Here is an 11086-nt window from a genome sequence, read left to right on the forward strand (position 1 = left end):
AATTTCGATGAATCTGCATTTCATTGGTTTGTATTTGTGAAACTTCTCTGCTCTTCACAGCAATCCAGTGAAAGTGTCGGTGAGATATTCAAACAGTTACTGGGATGGGATCAGGATGTTCTTCTTCCTAAATTATATGGCAATGGACAAGGTCGAGGGCATGTTTCTAAAGAGAGAACCAATGATCATGATCAGCAACTGGTAGGAAACAAAAATAATCCCCAGTTATGCTGTAGACTCAGCGGGAGCATACTGGCAAACGTTTACAGCTGAGGATACATTTGAGTAACTGATGAGGTCAAATTAACAGAAATTAACATGCTCAATTGGTCATTATATTGTACAGACACCATCTCCCCCACGCTTTATGGCCTGGCCTCCTCCTGTCAGGAGCACAACACCGGTTCTGCGATCTTTGGTTGTTTGGCGATGGACTATTCCCCTGACGTCCCCAAGGTAATCTGGAAGAAAGGAGGGGAGCTAATCACGACTGGATTGAAGATTTACCCATCAGTGAGAAACAAGAAGGGAACCTACACCCTGAGCAGCCAGTTAACCCTGCCAGAGTCAGCGGTAGGTTGCCCCAGCAAAATCTACTGTGAGGTTCAACACAGCGGGTCACACAAGAGCAAAGAAATGCCATGTCCAGGTATGTGTTGTGGGAACTGAGATAAACAGAGCATCTGGGATTAATATGAAGAAGACATTATTTATAACCGTTTTCACAGAATGACCTTGTACAACACAGGAAAAAGGCCCTTTGATCCATCCAGTTCACGCCTATCAATAACAGCCAGTCTCATGTGCCAGCACATGATCCATTGCCTTGTGTGGCTTGCCTTTGCAAGGATGCATCTCAATACTTCATACTTATTATGAGGGGCTCAGTCTCTACATGACTTATAGGTGCTGAGCTCCAGGCTAACACCACCCTCTGTTTGATTTTGTTTTCCCCTGAGATCCACTTGGAACCTCCTGGCCTTACCTTCATCCTGTGCCCCTGAGGCATTAAGGGGAAAGGTTTCATCTAGTTTACCGTGTCTATGCCTAAAATAATTCTAGACATCAGGATAATCTTCTCCCTAATTCTCCTCTGCTCCAAGGAAAACCCCTATCTATCTAATCTTGTTTCATAACTAAAACCCTCCAACCCAGGCAAGATCCTGGCAAATCTCATCAATACTGCCTTCAGTGTAATCACATTCCTCCGGTAACACGCACACAACTCTTCAATATGGCCTAACCAGTGTTCTATTAAGTTCCAGTATCATCTCCCTACTCTTCATTGTCAATATCTAGGCTAATAAAAGCAAATATCCTCCCACTTTCTTAGCCTCTTTATCCAGACGACACAGAATTATAGGGGATCGGTGGGTACATGCACCAAAGATCCTCAGGCTTTTCCAGGGTTCCACCATTGAAAGCGTCATACCTCACAGATTCTTCTGCCGAATTACATCACCTTACATTTATCCAGAATAATTTCCATTTGCAACTTCTCTTCACATACAAACAACCCTTTTATATCCTCCTGCAATCTAAAACCTTTATGCTCATGAGTTACCAACATGACAGTTTTCATTCCATCTGTGAATTCACTAGTTAATCCTCCTAAATTTGAGTCTCAATCATTGGTATGTAAGAGAAATAGCAAGGAAATCAACACCAATCCCTACAGAACACCAGGAGACATAGATTTCCAGTCACGCAGACACCCGATGACTATTATCCCCTGCTCCCACCACTCAGCCAGTTCTAGATCCAATCTGTCAAATTAACTCGGATCCCATTGGCTCTGATTATTGCTATCATCTGGACATCGAGTTATCTCTCTGAAAACTACTATCAAATTGTTACACATTACTTCCTCTCAATAAAACCGTGCTGAAAATTGTTGATTTGTCTTCCAAATGAAGACTAATTTCACTTCTCAATAGTTTCCTACCACTGAGACTAGCTTGACAGATCTGTGTTTTCATTATTTATCCCTTCCTTCATCCTGCATAACAGTGCAGCGTTGGCTGATCTACACTCACTTGGCACAACTGCTGTGGCCAGACAGGAATTCTAAATTATTGTCAGCGACCCAACTATTTCATCCTTTGCATCGCTCAACCGCTTGGTATACTTTTCATCTGCCCTGGAAATATAACCACTTTTCATTCAGCAAGACAACAGAGAACATCACGTCATGTGTCCTAATTTCTGAAAACTACATCACAACACTCCTCCATGATTTCTGTCCCCACATTGTCCCTCTTACTAGTGAACACTGACACAACACATTCGTTTCGACCACAACCTTATCCTCCGGCTCCACTCCAATAATAACACTTAATGGGCATTACTGTTTCCCGAATAATTCTTTTATTATGAATGAGCCTGTAACTTTTAAATATATTTTCCTTTATTTTGACTGCCATTATTTTCTCATGGTCCCTTTTGCTCTTCTAATTCCTTTGTCTTTCAAACTCCCCCTTGCACGTTCTGTTCTCCATACTATTTTCTATTGTTTTGAGATTTCAGTATAGACCGGAAGCCTCCCTTGTTTCTCGTTATCTCACCCTCTATCCCCTTTGCTGTCCAGAGCCCGCAGTGGCTTCCTGGGAAATGTCCTCCCTGTGCTTTTCCTATCTCTTTCTTAAATGTGTCACACTGCTCTGACTCAGATTTACCAATAAGTGTCCACTCTGGTCAAGTCATTACCTGATCTGACTGAAATTGTCCTTCCCCTTTTCAGAACTTTCGGCCAATTTATTTTCCTTTGCAGTACAATCTGAAATCCAACTGATTCACGATCACTGTCTGCGAAGTGCTCCACCATTGATGTTTTACCCACTGGGTCGACTTCATTCCCTAAAGTTAAGTTCAGGTTCACCCCTCTCTTGCAAGGTCTGGATTAAAATTCTCTGTATTACACACATACTTTGTTAAAATATTCTCCTGGGGGCATTTTCAGAATTGTGCTCCCTCTGAATTTTTGACACAATGAATATCCAAGCCTATGCTGAGGAAGTTAAAAACCTCTTTTCTCATTCCCCTATTTAATTGACATTTCTCTGAAATTTGCCCATGTATTTCTACTTGGTCTTTTGGACCTATAGTAAGGTCTATAGTGCTCTCCCAGTAGTTATTTTTGCTGTATTGTGGTTTTGAAGTACTGTCCATTTGCCTTTGTTCGAGGAGGTATCCATGGTTTCATTTCTCTTTACAGCCTAAAATACTCTTGTCAGAATTGCGACAGAAGCAACATTCTGTACCCCCGCCCCCATCCTTTTCCATCTTTCCCTGTCTCGCCTGAAGGCACTAAATCCTGGAATATTGAATAGCCACTCCCGCCCTGCTCTCAATATGTCTCCGTGATAGCAACCGCATCATTTCCTCATTTATGCCGGTAATTCATCTGCCTTGTTCATCAGACTCTGTCATAAAAAGGAATACCATCTAACGTTGCATCTCCCTTCTGATTTAACCGGCCTATAGTTTCTATGCCTCCTTGAGTCCCTTGCTGTGTCCTATAATTTTAGCCTTTCACATTATCCTGCTTTTCTTTCTGTGTGGAACCCAGCTTCTCCAGCACTCTGCATAATTATGATTCTTGTATCCATTAACCACAAGAATCCTTGCTATATGAGAACTGATTGTATTTGTTCTGAAATTCGTCAGATAATTTATGCGATGTGTTTCCGAAAGATCTAGGTATTCTCCAACCAACTCTTCTCCTAACTGTGAGCTCCAGTGAAGAATCGCAAGCAGCAAGTTTGCAACCGTCGTCTGTTCAATCATCGATTTCCATCCGAAGTCAATCTCCGTGATTTGGTTGAAAAATGGCCGACGCTTGGATTCTGGCTTCTTCACGTCTCCCGTGTGTGAGGCGAACGGGAACTTCTCGGTGACGAGTCGGCTTATGGTCCCTTATGGTGAATGGTTCAACAGCGCAGTCTATACCTGCCAGGTCACTCATGGAGAGAACATTCAAAGTAAAAACATCACCGCACTCCAGGGTAAGAGACACATACTGAGAGAGCTACAAATCATTCTGAACTCTGATGTGAATCAAACACACTAATTTATCAGGCGTAGTAAACAGCACGTTACAGCTTCTCATTTCCCAACATGCCACGTATGTCATTTCAGTTTGAGTGTTACATATGCATTGTTCATAATTCAACATTTTGGCAAATCAGAAAAGCATGTTTCCCCTCTGTTGAAGGTAGATATATAGAAAGTGAGCTTTGTTAAATAGTTTGTTGCCTGACCATGCTGGGAAAGGCATTCAGAGTGCTGAATCCTTGCCTGGTGGCCACTTCAAGGATAGGTTGACGGGTGGAGGGGGGATATTGGAGAGATATCTGATTGAAACATAGAAAATACTGAGAGACTGAGGTCGAGTGAACGTGGAATAGATGTTTTGACTGGTAGGCGAGACTAGGACCCAAGGGCACAGTCTCAGGGTCAAAGGGGCACCGTTTAGAACTGAGATGGGGAGGAATTTCTTCAGCCAGAGGGTGATGAGTCTGTGGAACTTGTTGTTGCAGAGGGCTGTGGAGGCCCGTCCATTGTGTGTACTCAAGCCAGAGATAGATCGGCTCTTGTTTAGTACGGGGAGAAGGCAGGAGAATGGCTTTAGCCTGAAAGATCGATTTTCCTGCTCATCGGATGCTGCCTGATCTGCTGTGATTTTCCAGCATCATTCTGATCTAAACTCTGGATTGGCCGAACAGCCTTATTCTGATCCTCTATCTTATGATGTTGGGGTCTCAAAATCACGTGGTTAAAATATGCAGTGACCCTTACTTGAAAATAAATCAAAATGCGTTCAATGCTTCATCCCCTGCTCAGGAATGACCTGTTGGCCTTGGACATTGTACGACATCGATTTTTATCTGGTACTGAGCTCTTTAACTTCATTTATGGGATCAGACCACAGACCAAGTGGGTATCACATTTGATGAACTGGGATAAACGTGATCTCAATGAGCTTCTTTAACATGCTCTCTGTAATTAGTGGATGAGGCAGGAGAACAAATTCTGGTGGGAATGCTACAATAGCGATGAATGAACGAGGAACTCGAGACAGGCTGATTTAGCCTGGTTTGGGGTGGCGATGTTTACACAGTGAGTAGTGGATGTCTATAAAATTAGTGTACATTTCCATCACATTTGTAGATTAATTTAAGACGCTTTTGTTTTTTTTCTCCCCTGCTCTATGAAAAAATTAAAAACTGCAGCTTGGTAAATAAAGTGAAAGTACAGACCAGTTATGAACTAACTGAATAGAGGGAAAGACTTAAGGAGATGGGTGTCCTTCTCGATATCCAATGCTGTACTCAATGTCTTTTTTTCAGATCTACTCCAAACACAGCCCATGAGGAACAATGGCATAAATTAGAGAATGACATCACACCAATAACGCAAAGTATTTTTGATCATGTTAAATATAATGAACAAAATTTCCATGGCTGTTCACCGCTCCTGTAACACTTTAGAACTCTGCAAAGAGAATAATTATTATTTATTATAATTTGTCCAAAATTTGGGATGTGATTTGGCAGTCAGCGTGACCAGCAGCACTTGCACATAAGGGTTCTGAACATGGAAATGAACTCATTATATTCAGATTACTCTTGTCACAAGTATCAATAGGTGGTCTTAAGTGAGAGACAAACTCCGAAAGAAAGGTAATTCCATGGGTTACATGATGGTATCTTCGATGATTTTACTTTTTTCACAGGTTTCACTTGTTACAAAGCCAGGGTTCTTTCGGAATAATTACACTGGGTATGTCATAGGTAATCACAAATGCTTTCACAGATCAAAATACATCAACAATAGTAAGCATCGCTTCAGCAATAGTTGGAGTTGCCATTTTGAAGGTGGTGTCTTCACCCTGTGAAGGAGTAATCTGAAGATTAGCTGTTTGTATCAGAAAGGGGCATTTTTCATTGACTTTGATTTTTGTTTCATAGAAGATACCGGGTGCCACCCTAACACCGTTAAAATCCTCCCACCGCCAGTAGAACAAGTCTTACTGGAGGCGACGGTGACGTTAAACTGCGTTGTGTGCAATCTTCCTTCTGGAGTCAACGTGGCCTGGAAACAAGAAAAGAAGCCTCTGAAATCAGAGATTGCTGAGCAGCCTGGACAGAATCCCGACAGCGTGATCAGCAAATTAGACATTTTTACTGAAGCCTGGCTGTGTGGCGTAACTTTTGAATGTGTGGTGTACCATTAGAATCTACCGACTCCGCTGAGAGACTCCATCCACAAGGAGGAAGGTAAGCGGTGAGATTAAAGCACAAAGCATCCCATGTGTAATCCAGATCGAGTTACATCAATGGCAGACTTTGATTGGAAATGATCAAACACTGTTGGGAGCATTAATGATGCATCTGAAGGCAGGAGAGCTAAGTAGCTGATTCAGAAAAAGATGGACCAAAGGATATTGTATTCTGATTAAGTCAGATAAGGTGGGAAGAAGCCTGGGTTGTGACGTCACAATCAGCAATCAGCAGAATGCCCTTGTTGTGGGCTGGAAACATGGAGGCAACTTTCACATTAAACTTTACTCTTTTTACTGAACAGAATGTGTATCATACTGCTCCTTTAGAAAACAAAAGTGAATAAATCCCAAATTAAACATGGCGTATTTTAATATTTAGTGAAATTGTGATATTGATTCAGGATGTTTTTGGTTGATTTATATTTGTCTCCAATATTCTGCAGTGATTAATCCGCTGGAGCCATCAGTGTCGGTCCTCCTGCCACCAACAGAAGAAATCTCCTCACCTGTTTAGTGAGAGGATTCTCCCCCCGAGAGATCTTCGTCAAGTGGACAAACAATGACAAGCCAGTGAATCCCAGTAACTACAAGAACACCGAGGTGATGGCGGAGAGCGACAACACCTCCTTCTTCATCTACAGCCTGTTATCCATTATAGCGGAGGAGTGGGCCAGCGGTGCTTCTTACTCCTGTGTGGTGGGACATGAAGCGATTCCATTGAAGATCATCAACAGAACAGTCGATAAATCCAGCGGTAAACCGAGTTTGTAAACATTTCACTTGCACTGATGGACACTGTTAATTCATGTCAAACAAATCTCAAAGTTGCATTTAATAATTCAACAGAAGTAATGAAGTATTTTTTTTCCTCCAGCTGTGAGTTAAATACTGAATTAGTTGTTTCCCACTCTGACTTACATTCCATCTGTGTAGTTACATAGAACATAGAACATAGAAGAATACAGCGCAGTACAGGCCCTTCGGCCCTCGATGTTGCGCCGATCCAAGCCCACCTAACCTACACTAGCCCACTATCCTCCATATGCCTACCCAATGCCCGCTTAAATGCCCAAAAATGAGGGAGAGTCCACCACTGCTACTGGCAGGGCATTCCATGAACTCACGACTCGCTGAGTAAAGAACCTACCCCTAACATCTGTCCTATACCAACCCCCCTTAATTTAAAGCTATGCCCCCTTGTAATAGCTGACTCCATCCGTGGAAAAAGATTCTCACTGTCGACCCTATCTAAACCCCTAATCATCTTGTACACCTCTATCAAGTCACCCCTAAACCTTCTTTTCTCCAATGAAAACAACCCCAAGTGCCTCAGCCTTTCCTCATATCATCTTTCTACCATACCAGGCAACATCCTGGTAAACCTCCTCTGCACCCGTTCCAGTGCCTCCACATCCTTCCTATAATATGGCGACCACAACTGCGCACAATACTCCAGATGCGGCCGCACCAGATTCTTATACAACTGCAACATGACCTCAGTATTCCGGAACTCAATTCCTCGACCAATAAAAGCCAGTACGCCATATGCCTTCTTCACCGCACTATTTACCTGGGTGGCAACTTTCAAAGATCTGTGTACATGGACACCAAGATCCCTCTGCTCATCCACACTACCAAGTATCCGACCATTAGCCCAGTACCCCATCTTTTCATTACTCTTACCAAAGTGAATCACCTCACACTTAGCTACATTGAACTCCATTTGCCACCTTTCTGCCCAGTTCTGCAGCTTATCTATATCCCGCTGTAACCTGCAATATCCTTCCTCACTGTCTCCAACTCCTCCGACTTTCGTATCATCCGCAAACTTGCTCACCCAACCTTCTAACCCCTCCTCCAGGTCATTTATAAAAATGACAAACAGCAATGGTCCCAAAACAGACCCTTGCGGAACACCGCTAGTGACGGCACTCCAAGATGAACCTTTGCCATCAACTACTACCCTCTGTCTTCTTCCAGCCAGCCAACTCCTAATCCAAACCTCCAACTCACCCTCAATGCCATACCTCCGTATTTTTTGCAGTAGTCTACCATGGGGAATCTTATCAAACGCCTTACTAAAATCCATATACACCACATCCTACGCTTTCCCCTCGTCCACCTCCTTAGTCACCTTCTCAAAGAATTCAATAAGGTTTGTGAGGCACGACCTGCCCTTCACAAAACCATGCTGACTATCCTTGATCACATTATTCCTATCCAGATGTTAATAAATCCTATCCCTTACAATTCTCTCTAAGATTGTGCCCATAACAGAAGTGAGACTCACCGGCCTATAGTTACTAGGGTTATCCATACTCCCCTTCTTGAACAAGGGAACCACATTTGCTAGCCTCCAATCTTCTGGCACTACTCCTGTAGACAACGAGGACATAAAAATCAAGGCCAATGGCTCTGCAATCTCCTCCCTTGCTTCCCAGAGAATCCTAGGATAAATGCCATCAGGCCCAGGGGACTTATCTATTTTCACCCTTTCCAGAATTTCCAACACCTCTTCTCGACATACCTCAAAGCCATCCATTCTACTTAATTGTGACTCAGTACTCACATTGACAACAATGTCCTGTTCCTGAGTGAATACTGACGAAAAGTATTCATTCAGTGTCTCCCCAATCTCTTCAGCCTCCACACCCAACTTCCCACTACTATCCTTGACTGGACCTATTCCTACCCTAGTCATTCTTTTATTCCTGACATACCTATAGAAAGCCTTAGGGTTTTCCCTAATCCTACCAACTAAGGACCTTTCATGTCCCCTCCTTGCTGCTCTTAGCTCTCTCTTCAGGTCCTTCCTGGCTACCTTATAACTCTCAATCGCCCCAATTGAACCTTCACGCCTCATCTTTACATAGGCCGCCCTCTTCCCTTTAACAAGGGATTCCAATTCCTTATTAAACCACGGCTCCCTCACACGACCTTTTCCTCCCTACCTGACGGGTACATACTTATCAAGGACACTCAATAGTTGCTCCTTGAACAAGCTCCACATATCAATTACGCCCTTGCTTTGAAGCTTACTTTTCCAAGCCACACATCCTAAGTCATGCCTCACCGCATCATAATTTCCCCGCCCCCAGCTATAACTCTTGCCCTGTAGTGCACACCTATCCCTCTCCATCACTGGAGTAAAAGTCACCGAATTGTGGTCAGTGTCCCCAAAGTGCTCACCTACCTCTAATTCTAACACCTGGCCTGGTTAATTACTCAGAACCAAATCCAGTATGGCCTCACCTCTTGTTGGCCTATCTACATATTGTGTCAGGAAACCCTCCTGCACACATTGGACAAACACTGACCCATCTAACGAACTTGAGCTATAGCTTTCCCAATAAATATCAGGAAAGTTAAAGTCCCCCATAACAGCCACCCTATTACTTTCACTCTTCTCTTGAATAATCCTCGCAATCCTTTCTTCTACGTTTCTAGGACTATTAGGAGGCCTGTTAAAAACTCCTAACAGGGTGACCTCACCTTTCCTATTCCTAACCTCAGCCCAAACTACCTCAGATGGCGAGTTTTCATCCATCGTCCTTTCCACAGCTGTAATACTATCTTTGACAAGCAATGCCACACCTCTCCCTCTTTTACCCCCACCTCTGACCCTACTAAAACATTTAAACCCTGGAACCTGCAACAGCCAATCCTGTCCCTGTTCTACCCATGTCTCCGTAATAGCCACAACATCGAAGTCCCAGGTACCAACCCACGCTGCAAGTTCACCTACCTTATTTCGTATACTTCTTGCATTGAAGTATACACACTTCCAGCCACTTTCCTGTTTACAGGCACCCTCCTTTGAAATTGATGCCATGTTCCTAACCTCCCTACACTCCAGGTCCTGCACCCTAACGCTACAGTCTGGGTTCCCATGCCCCTGCAGAGTTAGTTTAAACCACCCCCAAGAGCACTAGCAAACCTCCCACCAAGGATACTGGTGCCCCTCAGGTTCAGGTGCATCCTGAACTTTTAACGTGGATTATTAACAGGTCTAGGACGAGTGTCTTGTGCAGTTAATGTTCTCTGTTCAGATACACCCTGGGTCAGAGATAGAGTAAAGCTCACTCATTGCAGGATTCCGCCAAGTACCTAATCCATCCTAAATCCCTCTGTGACAAAATCTGACAATGTCCATTTTATATCAAGAATAGGGCACGAGTTTTGAACTTGGTGGTTTTGATTCCCCCGATTGGACATGCTTACAAAATTCATGTCAGTTTTAAACTGCCAAATTACACCAATTGGAAATGTAAATTTAAGACACTTTAAAATTAAATTTGATTGGAACATACCAATCGTAAAGAGTGCAGAACAGTTTGAATGTAACCTTTGTTTCTGGGGAACTGCCAGGGATCTTGCACCAGCGCATGAGTTGACAGAATGTATCTTCACTTTCACACCAAAGAGAATCGACAGATAAGTTGTTGTGGAGCAGAGGGGAGGGGAACGATGAATGGCCCGTCCTCTTGCTCCCTGTGCAGAGTTTTCATGGTGGATGTCCTCTATAATGTAACCCAGTTACTAACAGGAACAGTCAGCTTCTTGCTTCCTGTCCAAAGATTTAACATTTCCATGCAAAACAATACCTTTGAAGCATGTTAGACACGCTTGGCTCTGTTAACAAATGATCAACATTGATTCCCATAATCCAAAACTGGTGTTTGCATCGTCCCAGTTTGAATTCCATAGTTTTGTCTCAGTTTTCTGGAGCACATGGGATCAATTCTGGTATTCGAATACCTGATATCATTTTGTTTCACATACAGAACACAAGTAGACATTTTC

The 11086-nt window shown here is 43.2% G+C and overlaps 1 long non-coding RNA gene across 1 annotated transcript; it reads left to right on the plus strand.

Annotated features, from left to right (window-relative positions):
- The first annotated feature begins 528 nt into the window (after window positions 1-528).
- LOC148137384 (uncharacterized) lies at window positions 529-6153 on the plus strand. The gene is made up of 3 exons (XR_015754367.1): window positions 529-649; window positions 3694-4004; window positions 5970-6153. It is a non-coding gene; the product is annotated as an uncharacterized LOC148137384 (long non-coding RNA).
- The last annotated feature ends 4933 nt before the right edge of the window (window positions 6154-11086 follow it).

This window comes from Chiloscyllium plagiosum, unplaced genomic scaffold (assembly GCF_037043375.1).
Source record: "Chiloscyllium plagiosum isolate Xiang-an unplaced genomic scaffold, Cpla_swu_hap1 HiC_scaffold_44, whole genome shotgun sequence".
NCBI classification, from domain to species: Eukaryota; Metazoa; Chordata; class Chondrichthyes; order Orectolobiformes; family Hemiscylliidae; genus Chiloscyllium; species Chiloscyllium plagiosum.